This window comes from Hesperophylax consimilis, chromosome 17 (genome assembly GCF_061612785.1).
Source record: "Hesperophylax consimilis isolate HC1 chromosome 17, BYU_Hcon_1.0, whole genome shotgun sequence".
Taxonomy (NCBI): Eukaryota; Metazoa; Arthropoda; class Insecta; order Trichoptera; family Limnephilidae; genus Hesperophylax; species Hesperophylax consimilis.
In genome coordinates this window covers 11,933,853-11,960,933 of record NC_142852.1, presented here as the reverse complement: position 1 = coordinate 11,960,933, position 27,081 = coordinate 11,933,853, and the positions used below count along the sequence as shown (strand labels likewise).

Sequence of the window (27,081 nt, the reverse complement as noted above, 5' to 3'; positions counted from 1 at the left end):
ACTAGATTTAGTTATCTGTAATGAGGAATGCCTTGTATATCAAGCATACAACCCTCTTGTCAAAGAGGATTTACACCATCCATCGCTCAAAATCATACTACAATTAGACACACTTCCAACTATCAATGCTCCTCCAAAAGAAATTTATCGGTATGATAAAGCTGATTATGATTTAATAAACCAACACCCGTCTAAAACAGACTGGTCTTTCACTCACGATAATGCTGACGTTGACGAAGCAATTTATACTTTTTATGACATTTTAAATAACACCATTAACCAGTTTGTCCCTAAACGTTTCATCAAAAAGAAAAATTTTCCTAACTGGTACTCACCTCCCCTAATCAAAATCATAAATGAGAAACAAAGACTACACAAAAAATGGAAATCAAATAATAATCCAGTAGATTACATAGAGTTTTCTATCAAACGAATACAACAAAAACACTTACAGAAACATTGTTACACCCAATATATAAATTCAGTTGACTCTAGTATTCCAACTAACAATAAAAATCTCTGGAATTACGCTAAGAACAAAAATAGGACAAATGGCATACCACAAATCATGAACCTAAAAGACGAGTCAGGCACCGGTGCTCATCAAGTGTGCCAACTGTTCTGTAAAAACTTCCAATCTACTTACGTAAGCGATGAGGGCACGGATGATCCCAGTAATATAGATAATTCTACCTGCGTTAATATTGATAACCCGAACGGGGACGTACAAATAAACAACTCATTGGTCAATAAATACTTGAATGAATTGGATGTTACAAAGGGTGCGGGCAGTGATGGTATCTCGCCATATTTTATCTCAAAATGTGCCAAAAATCTTGCATTTCCTTTAACTAACTTATTTAACATGTCTTTAAAAAAATGAATATTTCCTACAAAATTCAAAGAAGCCATTATAATCCCCATCCATAAAACTGGTTCAAAAAGTAACATTGCAAACTATCGCCGAATCTCAATACTCACAGTACTTAGTAAACTCTTTGAGCGTATTGTGTACGATCAAATTTATATAACTATTTTTTTTTTTTTTTTTTTTTTTTATGTGACACCTCACAAGAGTGTCCCTGCCTGTGCAGTGCACAGACAGGGGAACTATGTCACCACCCGGTTGGGTGGCGTTGTGAGGCGGAGTAAGGTAGGGGCTGTAGGAAGGGATTTGTTAATGCGGGCCTTGAAGAGGCTCGGATTATAGGAGGGAGGAAAAACAGATGCCGGTAGCTCGTTCCACATACGAGCCGACTTACATAAAAACGAGTCGTAAAAACGGCCCGTTCTCATGAAGCCAACGTCAACCGTGAACAGGTGTTCAGTTCGTGTCCGTCGAGTTTCGCGCACGTGCACCGGTGCATCAGGAATCAATGCTGCTAGCTCCTTGGAGCAGGCTCCATTGAAATACCTGTAGAACAGACACAGCATGCCTACATTGCGTCTATGCATTAGAGAAGGCAATCGGTCTGTTAACAACGGATTGTCAATCAGACGGATCGCTCTCCTTTGCACAGACTCAAGCAGGTTTATCAAGTATTTTGGGGCACCAGCCCAAAGGTGGCTCCCAAATTCAATAGTTGGGCGGACTTGAGACTTGTACAGGGTCAGCAGCTGGTCACTGTTGAAGAATCTCCTAGCCCTGTACAAGACGCCCAACTTTTTGGAGGCCTGATTTACTCGGGCTTCTATGGATCCCCGATACTTGAGCTGGTCTGATATAGTAACTCCAAGCATTTCAATGGAGTCTTTATTGGGGAGAGTGCTCCCATCAAATTGCACCAGATAGTCATTGATCTCCCTCTTTGCCGAAATCAGACACGCTTGGGTTTTTGAGACGTTGAAACTGACCAAGTTGGCCTTACCCCAGGCACGAACCATCTCTAGATGGTGGTCAATTTTTCGCTTCAAAACTTCCCGAGCTGTTCGGACATCATAGGTGGAAGGGGGCCTGTCAAAAAGATAACCCTCGTGAACGGTGCTGTCATCAGCGTAGCAGTGAATTGGTGCACATTCAACGAGATCGTTGATGTGCAATAAAAACAGCGTCGGAGACAGCACAGATCCTTGTGGCACCCCCGCATTGATTTGGTGCGGTGAGGAAGAAGAGCCGTCAACCACGGTTTGAATTGTTCTTCCCCTCAGAAAGTCCGCAATCCAACTATGCAGGGTTGGGTGGATCCCATACGATGGTAACTTCCCGATAAGCGCCCGGTGCCAGACTCTGTCAAAGGCTTTGGAGATATCCAACCCAACGGTTTGGGTTTCACCAAAACGTTCCATGTACCGCCCCCAAATATGCGTTACATATCCGAGTAGATCGCCACACGATCGGTTTCGACGAAATCCATATTGCCGATCGCGTAGGATATTGTTATTCTCGAGATATGTGAGCAATTTGTTGTTAACCACCCTTTCTAATACCTTCGAGAGTATGGAAGTGATGGCTATGGGGTGGTAGTTAGAAGGGTCGGAACGGTCCCCCTTTTTTGGGATTGGGTGGACGATTGCCTTTTTCCAAAGATCTGGCACCTTTCCACCTTTGAGAGAGAGCCTAAATAATTTCGCGAGCACTGGAGTCATTTCTGCAGAGCACCTCTTGAGGATCAAGGCAGGTATTCCGTCCGGCCCACTGGCTTTGTCGACTTTCAGCTCGTTCAAGACTCGGAGAACCTCTCTGTTCCGGATCTTCGGTTCCTCCATTTGAAAACCGCAGTGCGGAATGGAAGGGGGAGTCTCTCCGTTATCTTGAAGAGTTGAGTTTTCCGCGAAAATTTTGCCTAATAATTCAGCCTTCTCGCGGGCCGAGTTAGCCAGCCGACCATCAGGCTTGGTCAGGGTGGGAAAGTGGTTCTGCAGAAATTTCTTCCGATCGAGCTAGCGAGTGACCAGAAAGCACGGCTACCAGTGGGGCAGTCAGCCAGCTTTTTCGCAATTCTCTGGTCGTGATTGCTCTTAGCTCTATTTAGAACTCTCTTACAATCCCTTGCCCGTTTTCGGTATTCCGAAAGGTTATTCATGGAGCTAATCTTCCGGAGTGCATTAAAAGCCGTATTTTTGAGTCTGACAGCTTCAGCACAGCGATGGTCAAACCATGGTTTTGTGCCCGCTCCAGAGGATTTGACGGAGAAGGGAATGTAGCAATCCATTGCTGATGTGATTACTTCTCCTACCTCGCGTGCACAAATTGATGGGTCCTCGGAGCTAAAGCATACAGTACTCCAAGGAAAGGCGCCGAAGAAAGACCGCATGCCATCCCATTTTGCTGCCATGTATTGCCATACCTTCCTCTTTACATGTTTGTCGGGTTGACGGTTCATGGAGGATGGGACAGAGGTGGTAATCAGGCAGTGGTCAGAGGATCCTAAGGGCGCTGTCACCTCCACTCTGTACCCGAGTGGCTCACTAGTGAGAAACAAATCGAGTAGGTTGGCTCGATGTGATCGGATGTCTGGTATTCCGGTCGGAGATTCGACGAGTTGGCTTAGTCCATGGATAAGAGCAAAGGATTCCGCTGATCTACCGGCAGAGTTTGTTGGGCCCGAGAACTTCAGCCATTGTTCATTATGAACATTGAAGTCCCCCAGGATTACAAACTCGGCCGATGGGTAACGGGGCAAGAGAATATCTACAGTGTCACTCAAGTATTTAAAAAACTCAACAGTGTCTGATTCGGCAAGGTTTGGTGAGCGATATAGGCACGCATAAATTCTCATCATACCGGTGAGATCCACACGTACCCATTACTCTTCGTGTTTTGCGCTCTCGATATTTGCGAGACGAGCGCAGCTGATGTCAGCACGGCTGTAAAGGCAGACACCTCCTTTTGGCCTGAAAAGGCTTTCCAGATGATATCCTGGGCAGTTCAGATAGGAGGTATCTGGGGGCTCGGCAATCTGTGTTTCCGTAAGGAAGAGGAGATGGGGATTTTGTGAGAGAAGGTGGTGGTGGATGGGAGTTAGGTTGGTGTGCAGACCGCGAATGTTAGCGAAATTCACCTTCATCCTCGGTCCACACTGAGGACTCCTACTGTTCGCTGTCGCTGAGTTTATATTAATTTGTTGTTGTGAGTTCATAGTTGTTAAGTTTGTTTTATTTGTTTGTGGGATTTAGGATGGGTTGGGAAGGATTAGGTTATAAAGGTTGGGTGGGGAGTTGGAGAGTGAAGCAACTGGATACACCAAATGTAAGGTATGTTCTTCTGACTGCGGTTCTAGGCAATGGGCAGGAGAGTCCGGCTGTGGAGGTCGCCCAGTGCGCCCCAAACGCTGGATGCTGGGTCCTCTCCGGTCACGAACCGGCACAACATCAGCGGCAGGGTTTTTTCACTGGCTGATGGGGCAGCCCACCCTTGGTCGTGAGCCCAAGGGTCGGGCCCCTGTACTATCCAGCGGCCCGGACAGCGATAACCGGTTTACTGGATCTCCCTCAACCGGCCTCTCCCAGCCCGGCCCGCCCCGCAGTAAGTAGGCCGACCCATTCATCAGTGTGATCCAGAACGCACAACCCTCCATGAGCCCGGGCACCCCTGCTAAGTCACCAAACGTAGCGAACCACTTCAGGTGACCTGTGGCAGAGGTGTTGGTAACCCAGAGTATGGTTCTCGGGGCGGCGGTACCCATTGACCACCTCCCAAAATAAATATATTGTCCGCAGCATACAAAATCAACAACATGTTTTTTTACAAAAAAGGTCAGTAATAACAAACTTAGTCAACTTTACTGAATACTTAACAAGCAATATGGATAATGGACACCAAGTTGATGTTATCTACACAGATTACTCGAAAGCTTTCGATAAAGTTAACCACTCTATCCTCGTTAAAAAATTACACCAATTAGGAATCCATGGCAACTTACTTAGGTGGCTAACTTCATATCTGCAGAAAAGACTACAGTGCGTATCAGTTGAGGGAACTAAGTCTAGTTTCTTAACTGTGCCCTCTGGCGTACCGCAGGGTTCCCATCTGGGACCATTACTGTTTAATGTATATATATTTGATATTTATAAATGTTTTTTACATGCTAACTACCTTGCATATGCAGATGACAAAAAAATTTACTTAGTAGTCAAATCTATCAATGACTGCATAAAACTTCAAGAAGACCTAAATCGTCTTTTTGCATACTGTAAATTAAACAAATTAATCATAAACATTTCTAAGTGCAACAAATTATCTTTTACGCGCAACAAAAATAAAATTTATTTTAATTATAACTTTCATGATACACATATCAATGAAATAGAATCAATCCGTGACCTTGGGGTAGTACTGGATGTAAAACTAAATTTTATCAAACACATTAACCTCTCAGACAAAGGCATTTGTATGCTATGTGTTCCTTTGAGAACTGTCAAAACGCGGAAATTTTTGTGTTATTCACGACTTTTGCTAAAAGCATCATAACTCACGTCTTGGGAAACGTAGCTTCATTCTAAAAAATGTTTTGGAAAGATTATGAAATTCACTATCGCATTGTTTTGTTATACGTAAATATTTGCGTTTCTAAATATACATTTTCTGAAAACGTCAAAAATATGTAAAAATCGCTGACCATTATTTCAAAGCTGTGAAAAATGTACTTTTTTCTGAGTATCATAAAGAAATAACACTTTATATATTGAAGAAATATAATTAAAAACTATTGGTCACCTCAAAATATTAACCGTCCAAACTAAAATATTTTTAATAAATTATTTAAAAACGCAATAAATTACGAACGAACAAACTGACAGATTCAATCGACTCAGATAATGCACCTCAAGATTCCATAGATATTTTTGAATGCAGACGCGTAGCGTTATTCATTATCGATACTCTGTTTTTTAAATCATGGCAATCCGTATACTAGTGATGGAAATAAATCGATTTTTGTAAAATCTCGCGCGCTTACGTGAAAAGACGTACTAATGTCTTGACCGCTATTATCATATTTACGTCTTTTGACGTTCTAATGTTCCGAGTGGTTAACGAAGTAATCAACAAAGCCAATAAAATGTTGGGATTTATAATTCGGATATCTAAACCTTTTCGCATTATTAAAACTATGTATTCCCTTTACACCACGTATATCCGCCCCCACTTAGAATACTGCACACTAATTTGGGCACCGTTCTACCAATGCCATCTTGAGAGAATCGAAAGTGTGCAAAACAAATTTTTTAAACACATAAATTATAAATTTAAATTACTCTTTGCAAATAACACCGAATCCTTAAAATTTCACAACTTTACTCCACTTCAAACACGTAGATTAATATCTGATCAAATGTTTTTATACAAAATTCTGAATAACGGCCTGGACTCTCCTGAACTCGTAAATTATTTAACAATTCACATACCTACAAGGCCAACCAGACAAAACTATTTTTTTCATTTGCCCACGTGCAGAACCAACCTTAGAAAAAATTCTCCAATCCCCCGTATATGCGCGCAATATAACACGCAATTTAACAATATCGATATTCTTAATAATACTCTTGTGAAATACCGAAACGAAGTCAAGCGTACGACCACAAATGTTAATTAAATCAATGCACAGTTATAGAAAAGGTATAACATGAGCGTCTCCTGTCCCCATCCCATCTTCCTCTGCCTCTTGCCCTTTCCTATTCCTTCTTCCTTATAATATATTTATATGATTCTTATTTTTTATTTTTTGTTAATTCCATTTTCAGGTAATGGTTATAACCAATTACAATTTTGTATTATATCACATTAACCAACATTAGCATAAGAAACTATTTTGGCTTACCTCATATTTAACCTCTTGTATAACTTATCCTGTATAAAATTGCTGTTTGCTTCTTACAATAAATAAATAAATAAATATTGTCTATGGTCGCGCCTTTTTTTAGTTTCCTTTATCCTCGTCGAGGGTGTGTGACGTATTTTTATTTGCGCGCAAATTTTTTTCTTCACATATTTATGGTTAAATAGAGGACCAATATGCTACGTACATAAAGCCCGAGGATGTCGATGATAGTTAGTGGTTTATTTATGGGTCTGGCCTTGAAACCGACACGCCCAACTCCGTTTTCTTTTAGAAATAAATAACAGATCTCATTGGCTTAGAGTTTCACATTTCGCTCGAGGCCACGCGACACGGTCTCCGAAATTAGTTAAATTATATCATTTCGTGTCTAAAATATTGCTTGTTAAAGTTCTTTGGGATAAAAATGTAAAGCCAGTGTAGTGTTAGCGAATTACAAATATGTATTCAACTTGATGTACTACCTACGTAAGTTCACATTTAAAGTTAATTAAAAATGTGTTTAAAATTTATTATTTTTCCAAATAAACCAAATTACATGTCTAATGGGGTAATTCTTGTTGTAATTTTAAATAAAATGCATTAGCTGTTCTGTATAATTATTAAAGCTAAAATGTGTTAGTGTAGTAATGTAATCAATCATTAATTTCTCAGGTAAATTACACATATACATCTACAAACTGTTGTTTTCCAAATAAAATATTGTTACGGTGATTTAATCAACAATATCATAAAATACAAATAGTGAATAAAGTACGCTTTATTAATTATCTTTTGATTCTTGCTAACGAAAAACATATTTCTGTGCATCTTTTATAAATGATAACAGACTTCATTCATCATTGATTTCAAAATCATTTCTTTATCTACGCAGGCGATATATTAAAAAAAATTGTTGAGCATTAGTGGCAGTATTGTTACAATAATATGAGTATAATATGATTCTAGTTGGTCTACTAGGAACATGATAATTTATCAGCGATACTATTTCAGGGGATTCAAATCAGTTACTGTTCATTTTTAATAAAAAAATTAATAATTTAGTATTCGTTTTAACGATAAGAGTCGCAATTTTTCGATAGTGTAAATGCGTCCTGCACATCACCAAAAAAGACCACACAATCTTCCTTCCCATCTACTCCCGTCCTACGTCTCTTTATCCTATACCTATATCCCCCATCCCTCCCACACCCCTCATCATATCTTGTAATAAACTGACATCACTTATATTGTCGCACTTTTATAAATAATATTAGCAGAATGTTAATACTTTGAAAAGGTTGTGTTGAATACATTATTAACCTTTAACTTTCTTATTTTTCAGTGTTGGCAATACTTAAAAGCCAAAACTAAAAATAAACAGGCCAAGTTAGTTCGGTTTGCGAGGGGCACAGGTGGAAGACCGTCTCTTGAAGAAGACCTCACGGAAGACGAAGCCAGAATCCTGTAGACAATAAACCCAGCATCGATACAGGGACACGTGGGTGTCTCCGAATCTATAGCGACGTTTAATATGGGGATAGATGATACAGATGTAGTCACAACACTACACAATTCCAATGATTTTAATGCAGTTGACAATACAGAGGTTTCCATAGATCATGTTAGAATTGTGAACAGTCCCATAGGTGATGATCAAAGTGATATTGAAGTAGATTGCATCTTGGGACAATCAACACCAAATTATTTAAAAAAAGAGTAAGGAGCATTATGGTAGCAAAAAAAAATATTCTGAAGAGAACATGAAGATCAAAAGGGAGAAGCTTGAGATACAAAAGCAGCAATTAGTTGTGGCTAAAAAAAATAGATTAGTAAGGCAAACTAATCTATACTTGAAAAAAATTGTACAACTTATGGAAAATAGCAAAAAGTAATACCATTAACTTTTTGCTATTTTCCATAAGTTAAGTTAGGTCATATACCAAAAAAATTGATCATTTCCAACGGTAAAAGAAATGAAACACTTAAGTACACAAAAGAAACTGTATTAATAAAATAACTTTTTTTTATTTAGTTATTTTTTTAAATAATTAGGTACATTTTTGTATGGCACATGAAATAAAATATATATATAAAATTAAAACAGATCATTGAAGTCCTCCTCACTGGGAGATCCTGTGCTGAGGGGGACTATATATATGTTAGTATACGTTTTCAGCGACTAAGATGATGTTTTAAATATATTAGCTAGTTCTTCTTCCGATATTTCTTTAAGCCAAGATTTGATGTCCTTAATGTAGTTATTTTTCGTTTTCCTTTGTTTTATGTTGAGAGGGAGTTTATTATATAATTTTATTGCTAAACATTCAGAGTTTCTTTGTCCAAAGGTAGAATTACATTTAGGAATATTTAGCATGTCTATTTGCTTGGCTCTGGTTTTATGATCGTGAGAGGGGTTTGCCTCTGGTTTATTTTTTAAGTGATGAACTAGAATATTTTTAGCATAGATTTTTCCTAAACTTGGAACATCAAACAGATTAAAAATATTAGTAGTTGGCGTCCTTACGTCCTTATGTCCCTTTATTTAATACATTTCAATCGATTGCATACTGGGAACTAATAAAAATATTTTAACATATTATGTAGGTTCTATAAAAGTAAATACTATGACAAATACAATAAAATAGAATTGCGTTCTATAACGCTACTCTGGGACAGGCATAGCCTAGTAGAATAGCATAATCCACAAATTAAACAAAAATGCAATAAAATAGTATACCGATTACTCAACTTTTAAACTTAATATTGTATACTTTTATATTTTATTGTCAAAAATTGTTATAATTGTAAAAAGGATTTTGTAATAAATAAATAAAATATTTATTTTAATTATTACCAAATCTCCTGAGATATTTGATATCAATTATTGCATTGTAACACACACACACACATGCTTACTAAAATGCATCGTACCACATGTTATACAAATGAATGTACCACTATGTATGTTGGAATGAAAGTAAAGTAAGGTGATTAATAAAAAATAAAGGTACTACAAATTTTAATATATTTTATTCTCGGGCAACTTATAGGAACACTGTCAAATATTGTTTTTTTTACTATTTATTTAATAATATGTATACATACATATTTGTATTTATTTATTAATTTGAGGAAAATAAACAGTCTTAGCAATACAATATACATAAGACGATGACAAAAAAACAGACCAATCATTAATGTTCACAGATAGTTATTCAGAAACATAAAACTAATTTAATAAAAATAGAAGAAAAAAACAGAACGAAGCAGCAATTAAAAAAAATAATACGAATGTAAATTCAACAAACAATAAACCTATGATGTGCCTATAATAAACAGCAATAAAATAAATCTTTAATAGTTTCTAAATCACCTTCTAAAATAATTATTTACAATTTGACGCTGAAGAGCCCTTCCAGCAAGCAAATCAACATTTGTTGAACTCCCTCCAACATTGTCGGTTGTACTGATATCACCGAAATCATAATCGATGTGCTCATCATGAATTCATTCTGGTTCATCATGGTTCATTATTATCAATGCACATATTGTGCAAGACGACACATGCATTAATTATTTGAGATGCCTTTTCAGGCTTATAATGCAGGCACCTATGCTTTAACAAGCACATTTTCAACACACCGTTGCACCTTTCGATCACTGAACGTACTTTTCTAAACACAGTATTATGGTGATCTTTGACTGAGTGAGGTTGCACATTTGCAATTGGGGTCGGCCGCAAATAGTATCCAGAGTCACCTAAAAATAGGAATATGAATAATGATATTGTTGTAAAAATACATATACATTTATAGGTGAAAAATTATCAATGCTCTTTATTTTAATATAACAGTGGAACATACATATCAGAAACTCATTAGACGTATAGGTACATATCTAATGATGAATGCTGGGGAAATATAACTTGTTTTGAAGACCTTAACTTTGTTCTATTTTCAAGTAAATGACGAAAGATGATTAGATAAAATATCACATAAAATCCTCGGTGGCCTCTTCTATATAACATCTCTAATAAAGGTTCAATGCTAGAATTCCTCCAAATGAGCGAGTCATGTGTGCTTCCAGCACTTCCAACACTGCATTAACATGTATGATTTTGAGCCGTGCATCACATATCTAAAAAAAGTACATTTTCGATGGTGTGAGATTTATTATATTCATTTGATATATCACTAATAATTATGTTTCTAGCAATTAAGGAAAACTCAATTACTTACCAACTGTACATTAATGGAATGATATTGTTTCCTATTCACATATGATCGTTCATCAGAGGATATGTTTGAAGGTGGAACTATTGCCACATGTGTACAATCCACACATCCTACAACTCCGGGATATCCATGTTCATTATAAAATCTGAAATAATAATGTTCAAACTATATACATACTTTGAAAAAAATGTACAGGACTTTAAAATTTCAATACGGTTCAAATAATAACTTACACATTCCTAATTGCTTCTAACTCAGCTAATGTAGATGGGAATCGCACCCATTTGTCAAAAATGGTAGGATGATTTAAAGCATTCACTACTTAACAAATAGATTTTGATACAGTAGATTGCGATACTGCCATATTTAAATTTGACCCAACAGGATAGGATGTTGGTAAGATCCTGTGCCAAAAAATTCAACGCAATTAAAATCTGAAAAAAAACAACTGATTGAGTACAAAAAATGATTTGTTTGCATATAACGGGGATCATTAATCGTTTTTACCTTCGTTCATCTACAGACTTGATTTTATACGGTTCTTTCATCAAAGGCGACAATAGATCAATTAATTTGAGCACCAATTGTTTAGATAGTCGAAATTTTTTTATGAACAGTTCATTACTCAGACTAAATGCATCATTTCTTGAAAAAAGTTTTCTTGGTGGCCTTTCAGTTAAATATTCGGCATGTTCCATGTCTTCGATCGCTTGTATGTGCGTCAAATCTTCAAAACTCACCATTTTTACAATAATTAACAAAAATACGACACACGCAAACCCTACAAGTAACACTTTTTGACAGTTGAACTACTACTAAAACCAATAGTCCAATTATCTACTGCTTTGTAATAGATAATTATCTATTAGAAATTCCAAAATACGCTTTCTATCGAAAATTAGTTGATAATTACTCGACATAAATGAACCTACACCTAGATCGTCATCTTCGTGCTTTTAGTACTGAACATATTTCGTCCGACGGATTTTTTTGGAACTAAGATAAAAAGAAAGAGAAGGGTGGAGAAGGGCATGAGAAGGGAATAGTTGTCACGACGTCACAAACCATCGACCAAAGATAGAGGAAAGTAAAAAAAAAACGGTACTACCATAGACAATATAAATACGGTCCCAATTTATTAGCCTAAAATATTATTTAAAAATGAAAAACTCATAATTGCATGAATTATTTTATTACTCAAACACAGATAACACAAAAAAGGGACATACAAGCTTGTGTAAACACAAAACACATTTTAAATGACAATAAAATGTTAACACACCAAAACAGAATATTAGAATATTATTTCCTTTAGAGAAAAATAAAACAGTTGTATATAGAAGCGTATGAAGGTATACGCTTCTACGTCCATTTTGGCAGCAATGAGCCCGCTGCCGGGTTCAGGGAAGACATTAGCTTCTGAAATAAATAAACATCACATTACTCAAACAAAACATAGAATATTATATCTGTAATTCAGTTGCTGGCTTTGAAGAAATAATAATTCTATTGAATGAATATCTTTATCATAATAACGACTCAAATCAACGTCTATTATTTCATTCTATCTCTCTAATAATAAATAAAGTTAATGATAAGTTACATTAGAAACATTAAACAAACAGAGGGAGATTCGCACCTGCATTTTGGTTAACATCCCGGGTCCCTTGTGCACCAGGTAAATCCCGATATATTCCGATATCTGGAAGATTAAGGGTCGGCAAAGCATCTTTTTTCAACGAGCCACAAGTCGTTTTTAATTTTTTTGCAAAATGCGAACTACAAACATGTGCATAATTTGCCAAAATCGGGTAATAAATATAATCTATTCTGCCAATTCTCCACGCCCATTCCCGAAACAGACTCTCGTTATTGTCGTGTCGCACTGAAACAACATCCTCACAGCTTTCGACACTACAGCGAAATTAGCGAGGCATTTTAACAAATCTACTTTCACTTTTCACAAATATTTACGTCGGCGAAGAACCATGAACATAACCATAAACATGTGGTGTTTTGACTTTTGTTACCACAGATATCCCATTTTATACAACTCAGTTCTTCTATGGCGTTCAAAGTGTTCCTATTGGATATTGGCATTTTAAATATTGCTATGACGTCACATAAAGCGCCACCATTCTAGGACCAAAATTTAGGTCGGAGTCGACCCCCCCTGTTACTCGATGATAGAAAAACCATAGAAAACGTAGATAATTATCGCATGCGAGCAGGTTGTCTGCTGATGGAGCTATAATATTTACAATACGGAAGTAAAGGCCATGTTCATGAAAATTATATTAATTGTCTATGACTCCATTCTTGTCTATGCATAACCTATATATTTTTTGACATGTGCTTTCTTCTCCGACAGTCTTTCTTCCTGTTTCTAAACTCTGTTTATCCCGCCCTGTTAAACTTATTATCCCATGCATTTGATGCTTATTGGTAAGTAATAATATTAAAATTCATTGCTATTCATTTTGGAAGCGGCCGTTCTTCCAGTTTAGTTAGGGAATCATTGGACGTTTTGTCAGAGCAGAATGTTTAAACTGTCAATTTGACATGTACCTATTATTAGATTGGAATTTCAAATGCATTTTTAAAAATTACAACAAATATACGTATTACGGATGTTTTATTTCAGGTGGATTACAACGGAATGGCGGTAGACATAACAGTAAACAAATAAAGAATTTACCCACGATAAACGACGTCCCTCTCAACCTTTGTCAAAACAAGGTTTCAAGGTTTTCTAATTTGTATTTTTGCTACGACTTGAGAATCCAAATTTAAAAAAACTGATTTATTTTCGAAGTCCGTTAAAACTTTGTTCTGTTTCAGATATATTTGTTTGGGGTTAAACAAATTACCAAACTCTACCAAAGCAGACCATGGATCTACTGAAGCCAGATACTATATCCATCAAGACGGAACCAGGGCTCCAGGAAGAAGGTGGAGGTGAAATTGCATTTTCAGATTTAGATTTCGACCTTCCAGCTGTTACGAAGGAATGCTTGCAATATGTGGAGAGTACTCAAACAGCCAGTCAATTGCATTTCATACGTATAAAATATAGAACCTTAAATTCGGACGTCCGGAATCCATCTCTGAATTGAAACGTCGTGCAAACAGGACAAATACTTTTTCACAACATCCTGTCTTGTAATTCATGTGATGTATATAGTATTTACCTTAAAATGCGTCCTTGCCGGAAACCATCAAAATACAGCACTCTTTTAAATGTATGATATTATTTACAATAAGTTGTCGACTCCTCGATTTTCAGCTAATTTTATTTTGGACGGTAAGTAAAAGTAAATAACACGGATTTTTTATACGTTAAAAATTTGTGGTTAACTTGGTGCACTAAATAAACTCTCGATTTATTCAGTTGGAGCGTTTATTTAAAAGTGCACAAAAAGCAATTAATACACACAATAACGCGTTTATTTTACAGGATAAATACGAGGAGGCACTATATTATTTTTGGCGCGGAATGCGGGTGAATAATTAGATCAAGGTTACAAACGCGGCGTTATACGTTGGCTGACTGGGTTAATGTGACTGACTACTCGCTGCGTTGGGCCTACTTATATAGCCCAGCCGGCGGCGGTGGTAAATACACGAGACAGCTGGTAAACTACGGGTCCATCGCTTCAGCGAGATTCTTCTGGTAGTTTCTATGGCGCTAGATTTGTGCCTAGGCAATAGGCTAGAACCTTCTAGCGAATGCGCGCAATGTACATAGTCCAACTCGCAAAGTATTGTCGTAGGTAGCTCGCTTGGACGTCGCGAATAGGTAGCTCTTAGACAGGTAGCTGGTACCTATTTACATTACGCGATGAAATTTGTTGCATAAACTGTCTCGTACATTCTCAGTCCATGCGTTTTAAACCGGTCGGCTTTCTCGAATACTCTAGCAGTATCGATCGCTACAAATTCACAAATATTGATTGAGAAAACACTATCCCACTGACTTAAAACTCTCTACTTACGGTGTTCTAGAGCAGGGTTTTTAATTCTTGAAGAAGTTCCCTCAAGCAGACGTCTGAGGTCATTTGAATCTGATATTGACCTTTAAAACTTCCATCCAAACTCCCGTTTCTCCATTGTTGATCAATGGTATCTTTATTCGTAATTTTTTTTTTTCAAGATACGAAGATACAGGGCTACCCCATGTGGGTACGATTGGAGCAGTTTGCTCCGGGTGTCGAATATTTAACCTAACACATGGCCCTTTGTATTAATTTTGATAAATATCGCGTTAAAAAAAAACACAAATCATCATTTCATTGATTAGAGTGATATCTTGCCTTGGCGTGTACTAATTTAGACTGTTAGGGCAGCCACAATTAAACTCGCGCCAGGCGCCGTTTGGTTCGGGGCTGGCCATGCAAAGATACATTCTATTTATTGTCCTTTTTTATTCCAGGAAGCATAAATGTGGAGACAGTTACCATAAACGCGGATCTCGGACCCCGACAAGTTGAAGCGGGGCTTACTTATATGAAAATTGACATAGACCTGCCGAATGTTAAAGAGGAATGCTTAGAACGCTTTGGGAGAATTACCAAGGCAGCAGGTAAAACCAATTTTCATTGTAAACTTGAACAAATCGGCCACGCCTATATTTTAAAAGTTTCTACGAACTTACTTCGCTTATTTACTCTTAGTTTAGGAAATAAGTTTAACCGAGTCATTTTCATCCAAGTTATTTTTCAAATTTGTCGACAGATCTTCAGACGCATTTTGTGGAAAATGGATACACTCCTCCCCATCGCAACTACTCCTTCTCTCCTAAGTCAAATTTTGCAATGAACGTAAGCACCAATGTAAGAGAAAAACCTTTTTCTTGTTCCAAGTGCACCTATTCAAATGCTCAAAAGCGAAATTTAAAGAGGCACATGCTGACTCACAGTGGAGAAAGACCTTTTTCATGTTCCGTGTGCAGCTATGCGTGTTGTCAGAAGGGTCAGCTGAAGATGCACATGCTAACTCACAGTGGAGAAAAACCTTTTTCATGTTCAGTGTGCAACTATGAATGTTATCAAAAGACCCACCTAACGAGCCACATGCTGACTCACAGTGGAGAAAAACCTTTTTCATGTTCCGCTTGCAACTATGCGTGTAATCAGAAGAGTCAACTGAAGAGCCACATGCTGACTCACAGTGGAAAAAAACCTTTTACATGTTCCTTGTGCAACTATGCATGCAATCGAAAGGATCATCTGAAGAGTCACATGCTGACTCACAGTGGAGAAAGAACTTTTTCATGTTCCGTGTGCAGCTATTCGTGTTGTCGGAAGGGTCAGCTGAAGAGCCACATGCTGATTCACAGTGGAGAAAAACCTTTTTCATGTTCCGCTTGCAACTATGCGTGTAATCAGAAGAGTCAACTGAAGAGCCACATGCTGACTCACAGTGCAGAAAAACCTTTTTCATGTTCAGTGTGCAACTATGCATTTTATCGAAAGAGCAACCTAACGAGACACATGCTGACTCACAGTGGAGAAAAACCACTTTTATGTTCGGAGTGCGACTATGCAAGTAATCAACAGAGTAAACTAAATAGACACATGCTGACTCACAGTGGAGAAAAACCACTTTTATGTTCGGAGTGCGACTATGCAAGTAATCAACAGAGTAAACTAAATAGACACATGCTGACTCACAGTGGAGAAAAACCTTTTTCATGTTCCGTGTGCAACTATGCAAGTTATCGCAAGAGCAACCTAAAGATCCACATGCTGACTCACAGTGGAGAAAAACCTTTTAAATGTTCCTTGTGCAACTATGCATGCAATCGAAAGGATTATTTGAAGAGTCACATGCTGACTCACAGTGTAGAAAAACCTTTTTCATGTTCCGTGTGCAACTATGCATTTTATCGAAAGAGCCACCTAACGAGACACATGCTGGCTCACAGTGGAGAAAAACCTTTTTCATGTTCCGCTTGCAACTATGCGTGTAATCAGAAGAGTCAACTGAAGAGCCACATGCTGACTCACAGTGGAAAAAAACCTTTTAAATGTTCCTTGTGCAACTATGCATGCAATCGAAAGGATTATTTGAAGAGTCACATGCTGACTCACAGTGTAGAAAAACCTTTTTCATGTTCCGTGTGCAACTATGCGTGTTGTCGAAAGGGTCTCTTGAAGAGGCACATGTTGACTCACAGTGGAGAAAAACCTCTTCATGTTTGGAGTGCAAGTATGCATTTTATCAACAGAGCCAACTGAAGAGCCATATGCTGTCTTACATCGTAGGAAAACCTCATTAATGTTCCTTGTGCAACCATACATGTTATCTGAAGTGCTAATTCACGGTAAAGAAAAATATTTTTCATGTTCCGTTGGCTTCAGACCAGGCCGTTACTGCTGCGATCAGGTGTTAGCACTGACAACACACATTGAATCTGGTTTCCAGAAACGGCTGAAGACTGCGGCAGCGTTCATTGATCTCTCTGCGGCCTACGACACGGTGTGGCACAAAGGCCTCCTTGTTAAACTGTACGACACCATAGAGGATGGCAACACAGTACGACTCATTGAGCAACTGCTAACTGGCCGTACCTGCAGGGTTTTTCTAGGAGGGCGAAAAAGCAAAAAAATACCCCTCAATAATGGCCTTGCCCAGGGCTCAGTGCTGGCCCCATCGCTATTTAACATCTACACTCGAGACCTCCCTCACACTGAAGGCAGAAAATTTGCTTACGCAGATGACATCGCCGTCACAGCTCAAGCCAAAACCCTTAAAGCAGCAGAAGATATCCTCAATTCTGACCTAAAGGCTTTGGAAGAATATTTCCTCAATTGGCGACTAAAGCCAAATGGGTCGAAAACAGTTGCGACAGCTTTTCATCTTAGCAATTCACAAGCGGATGCCAAACTCTGTGTTCAGTTTGATGGAAAAAATATTTACCATGACCCCCACTCCCGCTATCTTGGAGTTACTTTGGACAGGAGCTTGAACTACCGGCAACACATGGAAACAGTGGGTAAAAAAACCAGGACAAGGCTTAACTTAGTTAATAAGCTAGCTGGAACTAGCTGGGGATGCGACGCCAACACGCTCAGAACAGCATCCATTGCCCTGGTTTTCTCAACGGCTGAATACTGTGCTCCAGTATGGGCTAGAAGCGCCCACACTTCCATGGTAGACGTTCAGCTTAATGCCACAATGCGAACCATCAGCGGGACTTTAAAATCTACTCCTCTCCCTTGGCTCCCCGTACTTGCAAACATAACCCCGCCAAACATCAGGCGAGAAATTGCAACACTGAGGGAATACAAGAAGGCGCTGCAAAAAAGCGCAATACCTCTACACGAAGATGTCGTCTCCCACCCGGCATGCCGCTTGCAGTCCCGAAAGCCCTTCTGGGCGGAAGGAGAGAGGCTCCTCCGACTACCTCTCACCCCAGAAGATAGGTGGAAACTTGAGTGGCAAACGGCCAACGTGGGAAATGCCCATCTCATACATGACCCCACCGAGAGACAGCCTGGGTTCTCACTGCCTCGCAAAACCTGGTCCGCCATCAATAGGTTAATGTGCTCCCATAGCCGCTGTGCCCACATGATGCACAGATGGGGCCTTAAAGAGTCGGCGATGTGTGAATGTGGTGCGGTGCAGACTACCGAACATGTGGTCAACGAATGCCCGCTCCATTCATTCCCCGGCGGGATTGATGAGGTTCACATGGCGACGCCTGAGGCCCTAAAATGGCTCGCAGATCTAGATGTCCCCCTCTGACCCCCCACCATACGAAAGAAGATGTTCCGTGTGAAACATTTCATTTTATCAAAACGCCTACCTAAAGACCCACATGCTAACTCACAGTGACGAAAAACCTGTGTTATGTTCCAATTGCACATATAAATGTTATTATAAAAGCTATCTGAAGCACATGTTTACTCCCTAGAGAGAATTTTTTTTTGTTCCTTGATTATCTATGGATATTCTCAAAACGCACATTTAAAAAGCCACATGGTGAGTCACAGTGGCGACAAACCTTTTTTATTTTCCAAGTTCACATATTCAGTTTCTAGGAAAGGTCACCTTACCCCTCATATAGGACATTTGTTGAAACACATGCTGACTCACAGCGGAGAAAAAACCCTTTTTTTGTTCTGAGTGCAACTATGCAATTTACCAATAGTGTACCTTGAAGAGAAACTTGCTGACTTGCAGTTGAGAAAAAACTATTTCGTTTTCTGGCTGCAATTATTCATGTTCTCATAAGAGAGAAATGAAAAAACACGTCCGCACTAACCTAATTTTTTTATATGGAATTATGCATTTTCTTGAAAAAAGTCTTTGAATGGACACTTTTCTTGTTCCTTGCGTTAACATTCACCTTCACGAAAACTATTTACAGAATTAATTCTAGTAATAGAATAGAGATATGATATGTTTCACCAGAGGGTTTCCAGTATATAAAATTAGTATAATTTTATAATGATCAAAATATTTATAACCTTTCGATTTCTTTGAATTTGTTCGAAATCGCATTGCAAAAGATTTGATTTTTTTAATCTTAAATGAACGTGTAACTTAAATGTAAATGTATGTGTAAAAAGATAATTATGTCATGCTTCTATCACGAATATCAAAATATATGTGAATATGTGTACAGTTATATATTTAATTATTTTTTCAAATAATATTTTTACACTCCTACATTCACTGTCAAAACTGTAGAACTGTAGCAGCAGCTGCTAGTGCGTTCTAGAACATTTTATTAAGAATTTTAAAAAAAAATTTACTAATTGAAAATTGCTGTCGAAATGCTTCATGCAATCATACATTTCGTTACGTGCTTAATCTTGCTTGAGCAGATATAATGCCGTTAAAGCGTAATCAACAAATTCGTAAATTTTTACACTTTGACAATAGTTATTAAGATTATTCTGGTAAAATATATTGCCAATTGTAAAGAAAATTAGGAGGAACTGCGGCACGAGAGTGAAAATTAATTAACTATTGATCCTGTGTAGTGTAGTAAAGCAGGGAACAGAAAACAGTATTACATGAACTAAAAATCGGACAACTGGGGTTTGTAAAGGCTGCAATGCCAATTATTCTATGATTTTATTCGAAAAAACGAAAACTCTTTCATTTAAAACAAAGTTGAAATATTCTTGTTTTTGTAATTATTTGATTATTTGAGTATTTATTTATTTATTGGATGATTTGTATAACGCAGCTTTTCTGAGATATCACCTCAGGGGCGCTTTACAGTTAATGCAGATATAAAAAAATATATAAATATTACAAATTGAAATTGAAATTAAGTTAAATAAAATGAAGTACAGAAACAGGTCACACGAAGATGGAGAATCTGCTGCAAGAATCCTAGGTGGTGAGGAAACTGGACCAGCTGCTGCAGCGAGAGAGTGCACCGCGTCCACCAACAGTGCCAGCACGAGGTTCGTCATCCGTCCAGGTATGTGTCTGCTGCTAATAGAGCGCTGATACTATGTCCTCTCATGGATTCCAGACCTTGGCAGCACCGCTGTGACATTCGGCGAAGATAGAGGATGGAGACTCTGTAAATAAGTAAATACAGATAACTACTTATTCGCTACAATTTTTCATTTATATCTTACTTAACTTTGTGTACCATAGTTAACATTTGAACTCTGTCATTACTGAAAATTTAAAAACATAATTTATTGTTACCTTTTTCAAGAACTCTTTTAGACCCAGAAACCTATTAACGCGGTTTAAATATTAAAATTTCATTTTTGATATCGTTGCGTACTTAAGGGTTAACGACTAATAGGATAGTAATGTGTTTGCCTTTAGTTTTCAAAGCGATTTTAAGCCTTATGTAACTGAGCCTTCCCAACAGCCAGCCTCGGAGAGGGGATCTGCCACTGCCTACTGAACCAGCTAGCGCCCCGCAGAGCCGTTACCGACTGAGCCTGGAGGGATACAAGAAGTTGCACCCGCAATAAAAACCAATCGTCTTTTTCAAGACGCTTTCAAAGATTAGCAAATTGCAAATGTCGAATATATCGTCTTTCTCAAGACGCATTCATTTATGCAAACATACAAGAGTCGATATTCCCTGGATCGAGGGAATTGAACGTTGCCGACTGAGCCAGCCCGCCTGCCAGCCAGTCCCGGAGAGCCGTCCATCCAGCGTGCGGTCCTGCTCACTGGCCCCGATGTCACAGAGCCGTTACTGACTGACCTTGGACGAATACAAGGAGTTTTACCCGCAATAAAAACCAACCGCTTTTATAAAGGCGTTCTTTTCAATATGCAAATTACAAATTTCGAATATATCGTCTTTCTCAAGACGCATTCGTTTATGCAAACATACTACAAGAGTCGATATTCCCTGCATTTTTATGATATTTTAAATAACTCTGTAATTATTTATTTATTTATTTATTTATTAAACGCCATAAAAGGCTTTTACAGTAATGTGAAACATGGGATTATAAGTACACAGTTCAGGGCTGTAAGAGACTTGACAATTAGAAATAGCATTTTTCATTAAAATAATACATCCACAAGCAGTTTTTATTGATGCTATACATATACATTTCACATATATGTATATATGTGGAATGTATATGTATAGAACACCATATATATGTTACACATAAAGAAGAACACAACAGTCAGTATGATGCAGTACAAACAGACATTTAACATTTCACAAACATATCAATTACATTCATAACCAAGTATTTTTGCCTTGATGCAAGACGGTGAGGTTTTGAAAATATCAAAAAGGTCTGTATACGTGTTGGCAGTGCGGTGAAAACGCGCCAACGGTGAATGATACAAATAGTTAGTGCTATGATTGTCACTGTGGAAAAGATGGTGGAGTCGAGTTGATTTAACAGGGACACGAAAATTTATAACACTTAACATTTGAGGGCAGTCTATGAGATTGTTCAGTAATTTAAAAAGTATAAGAATGTCATTAATAGTTCGCCGGGTAGAAAGAAGTGGTAGATTTAGACCAGACATTAATGTATTATAGCAGATATCAATTACAGGCTGTCTCAATTTGAATTGAACGTATCGAAGAAATTTTCTTTGTACTTTCTCCAAGCGGTGTAAGTTACAGGTATAAATCGGAGACCATACAGGAGATGCATATTCTAGGTGCGATCTCACAAGAGAGCAGTAGAGTAATTTAATTGACTCAATGTTTTGAAAAGTCCTTGTGTTACGCATTACAAAACCTAGAATTTGCATGGCCTTATTGGAAATTGTTTCACAGTGACGATCAAAGGTAAGTTTTCTGTCAAAAATAACACCAAGGTCTTTGATAAATGGTACTAATGCAATTTCATTATCGTTAATTGAATACGATATGGTTATTGGAGTCCGTGAACGGTAAAAACACATGTGGAAACACTTTTTTACGTTTAGGAATAATTTGTTTATTTCACACCAGCTAGCAAGTCTATCTATATTATGCTGAAGGATAAGTGCATCATTTAAACATTTTATAATCTTAAAAAGCTTTAGGTCATCTGCAAATAGAATGAATTTGACATTTTCGAAACATAAAGATAAATCATTTATAAACAATACGAAGAGAAGTGGGCCCAGATGAGAGCCTTGAGGAACTCCAGATGTTACTTTAAATTTATATGAGACTTTATTATTTAATTTTACCATCAGTTCGCGGTTACAGAGGTAACTATTCAACCATTTTAGGAATGATCCATGTATACCAAGGGCTTGCAGTTTCGCGAGAAGGATATTAATATTTAACTTATCAAAGGCTTTTGAAAAGTCAGTATATATTGAATCTACTTGTGCACGAGACGTGAAAGCTTCACAGATATAGTGTTCATACAATAGAAGATTGGTTGTGGTAGACCGACCGGTCACAAAACCATGCTGTTCTGGAGTAATAATATGCCTAAACTTAACAGCAATTTTATCTAAGACAATACTTTCAAACATTTTCGGGGTGGTAGACAGTATGCAAATTGGTCTATAATTTAAAACACAATTTTTATCACCTGATTTAAATACAGGTGTCAAGTGATTAAGTTTCCAAGGATCAGGATATATTCCAGTTTGAAGTGACAGATTGAATATGTGTTGAAGTGGAGCTGCTATAAACTGAGCGCATTCCTTTATGAATACCGGTGGAATTTTGTCAGAACCTGACCCCTTCTTACAATCTAGAGATCTGATCTTTGTATTAACATCATCCAGAGAAATGTGGCATGTTGATATGTCAGTTACATTGGTGTATTTAAATTCAGGTATAGTTACATTATCATTTTTCTGTTCATAAACACTTGAGAAATGATCAGCAAAGAGGTCAACTATTTCTTGATCACTGTCAGCATGTTTTCGCCCTGAATACATTGATCGAGGACAGCCGTTGTTGTCTTTAAGAGAATTCACATAATTCCAAAAATGTTTTGGATTTGACTTGATAGTCTGCTCTACATCTGTAATATAATCTGAATAGCATTTTTTAGATAGACTTTTACATTTATTTCGTAAAACAGAAAAAATTTTATAGCAGTCAGTGGAGTTATCGGATTTAAAGTTAATGTGGGCAATTTTTTTACATTGAATGAGTTTTTTTAGTTCAGTACTAACCCATTTTGGGTAACAGTCGTTACGTTTTACAATAGAAGTTGGTATGCAATTTTCAATAGTATCATAAAGGTTTGAGTTGAACACATTTGTTGCTTCTTCTACGTTTGTAGACATAAAAATGCGGGACCAATTGAGCGAAGAAAGATATAACCGCACTTGATTATAATCGGCTTTCTTGTAGTTTAGTTCGTGAACGGGAGGTTGGGGACTAAGGAGTTCAATGGGTGCCAAATAAATGGTCGCTTGTAAAGGGGGATGATGAGAGTCAATGGATACTATTGATTCACGCGATTCGCTGACATTACTATTATTTATGTTTGATATGACAAGGTCAAGAATTCTGTCATTTATATTTTTAACATGATTTAATTGTTTTAGGTTGAGAAAGTTGATGATATCAATGATTAATTGGGCTTTAGCAGAAATAGGATTTGAAGACTCGGTGGGTTGTACCCAGTTTACATTTGGGAGATTAAAATCCCCAAAAATTATTAATTTTGCATCAGGATATTTCAATTTCAAAGATTCAATTTCATCACAATGTTTACAATACACATCAGCACTAACTTGGGGGGGGATATACACACACACAATTATTATTTTTGTTGCTTTGAGTTTCACTAATATAGCTATTTGTTCAATGTTTTTATTTTTTAGTTTTAATAGTTTTGAATGGAACATCTTTCTGATCGATATTAAAACCCCGCCGCCAATAATATTTTCACGATCCAGCCGGTAAACATCGTAGTTGGTGAAGCCTAATTCAGGGGAAGATATATTTTCATGAAGCCAGGTTTCTGTTAGGCAGTACACATCGTTATTTATCGTTGGAATATTACACCTTAGGGTGTTGAGCTTGGTACGCAAACCTCTAACATTTTGGTAGTAAAATGTTAGTTTCGTGGGGAGTTTTTTGTATTTACAATAACAGGTTTATTGTTCTTATATTTGATTGTGAGACCTATTTCACCGTCTCGGGTTCTTTGGTCTAGGGTTAATCGTAAATTGGCGAGATAATTTCTTTGGGCTGGAGTTTGGTCGGAATAAATTTTAATGCCAGGGTACTCTGTTATGCTATTTTTTTTTCGCAAAATATCAATGGCTTGGGTGGGATTGTCAAGCATCACTTTTAGAGGTCTGGGTTTGTCCGTTTTTTTTTATCCCCAGACGAAAGGTTGTGATGTTGGCCTTGGTGATGGTTGAGTTTATGGCCGTTAGTGTATTTGATATTTTTGTCGTGTCATCTGTAATTTTGTCAATTTGAGAGCAGGCCAAGCTTTCAGGAAAGTTGAAAATAATAATGTTTTTCGAACGTTTTTTCCTCTCCTCGAGCTCGTCAGCAGCTTCGCACATTGTTAAATTTGGTAAATATGAAGATTCATGTTGTGAGGTTGATTCTATCAATTTTGAGGAGACCATGTGTTCATATGACTTAACCTGTCCCTCGAGGATTCCAACTTTGACACCAACATCCAGCATGGTGCCAGAGAGGTTGGAAAGTTTGTTTAGTAATTTAGTCATCTGATCTTTAGTTAGTTTAAGTGCCGGATCAGTAATATTACTATATAAAGCACTAATTTCCTCCTTAGCCTTGTTGATATATGATAGTGCATCAGTGGTACTCATCTTGCAATTGGATTTTGTATATTAATAATTTATATAAGATGCAGTGACAACCCTGTTCATGCGTTGTCTATGGCGAGAAGTGGGTGGGCGTTTCACTTGTACTCTTCGAAACTTTGATTGTATTAGTATTCTTCCTTCTAATCGGCTTTGTATGTGTGTGTCTAATGGAATCCAGTGACAGTTGAAATTTTAATTAATAATAAAGAATTACCGGTTAGGCAGCTGCAACTGTTGGTACACAATGTTAATTTTTGATTATGGTAAAGTACTCGTGGGTGAAAAACACTACTTTAAGCTCTTAATTTTAATATAATTATTAATTTGTGTGGAGCAAAAATTTACGTGTTGACTGTGACACTTAGTCTTAATATAATAATGGTTCAAATGAAATACCTCAAGTGCTTTATTTGAATCATTACAAAAGACAAAGGTAAATGTGTGCCGGTGCTTATATTTTACAGTTTTTTCTTGTGCAGACGACACGTGTCGTACACGTACATACGATATGGGTATCAAATTATGCGTCTTGACTTACAGAATCCGAAAGGCTCGGTGAAAAAATGATCAGTTAGCTCCTTGGCACTTTTTTTCTCAAAATATCCATTTCTTTCTAACCATACATATATTTTAATACATTTGTGGTCACACACTCATTGTTTCATTTATATGCAAACATACATATTACATTTTTAAAAGTTTTTAAATTTTGCGTGTTTTTGAGGTTAGGTTATATTAGAACATGGGAAAAGGTATTAGAATCAAATCACAAACCAGTCTATACAAACCTATTCTCGGTCCAACTTTAGAACAACCCGTGGACACGCATGTCTCCGCCCCTTCGCCCCACTCCTAAAAGGACGAGCGTTAACACATTTAGACCCACTTTTTTAACAAATTAATTATTTAATTTATTTTCCTACCGATAAATAAAATAAAAAATTAAAACATTTTAATACATTCAAATAATGATGATGATAGTATTACAATACATATTGTACTTTATTAGGCATCAGATTTATCAAATCGGCTAAGAAATCAATCCAAAGTTGAAAATATCATCATTGCCATTAAAAAAAAAAAAAATTTTCCTCAGATGATTCATTTGAAATTTCAAAAGCTAACGAATTATCATTATTGTCCTCTAGTTCATCAACAATGTGATCGATATTCCGAAATTTTTTTCGATACATATTTACTATCATTGTCCGTTGAGGTTTGTGCACCAACTATAAACATAAAAAAAAACCGATCAACACCAACATTCACAAATTTTATACATATATTACCTATCTATATCCTTGAATTATAAAAATGCATTGTTGTAAATCGAATAGTCATACAAATAACACATAAATAATGTTTACCTGTCCTTTTTTGTTTTTCGTAATTGGTGATAATGAATTCGGACATATCGGCTGAACATCCATTTTATAGCAGGGTCTGAATGGGTTAATTTCTCTAAGCGCAGGCACTAACGAATAACGAATTGTCAGCGAAGATTGCCGGAGATAGCCGAGCGATGGCGAAGGAAAGGAGCGGGGGGGTGGTATGCGCAGAACGAACCTAATTTGGTACTCCAACAGGTCGTTCTTATCGTGGACAGAGAATAGCGTAGCCCACAAACTACTTGAAAACTGGGATGTAACTCTAAAGGGGACGCGAGCAGGCGTTATTAAAGGGGCATTTTTTTGCTATAGAAAATCACAGTTAGATTAGGTTAGGTTATATATATTAATTTAATATTTTCAAGATTTTATTTTCTTTAACTGAATTAGTTCGTAGGTAGGTACTGTACCTAACCCGCGCACTGGCTAGGTAAACGGTGCCACATACTAATTGACATATCGCGTAAGTGACTTAATAAACCAAAT

General features: G+C 37.3%; 1 protein-coding gene and 1 long non-coding RNA gene across 2 annotated transcripts in view; both read right to left on the bottom strand.

The window, feature by feature from the left end:
* The window catches only part of LOC149415985 (uncharacterized), a 498,120-nt gene that overhangs the window by 145,725 nt on the left and 325,314 nt on the right, over nt 1-27,081 (bottom strand). The window lies entirely within an intron of this gene.
* LOC149415995 (uncharacterized) lies at nt 10,863-11,326 on the bottom strand. Its single transcript, XR_016303559.1, has 3 exons — nt 11,227-11,326; nt 10,997-11,138; nt 10,863-10,895 (listed from the first exon to the last, which is right to left on the bottom strand). It is a non-coding gene; the product is annotated as an uncharacterized LOC149415995 (long non-coding RNA).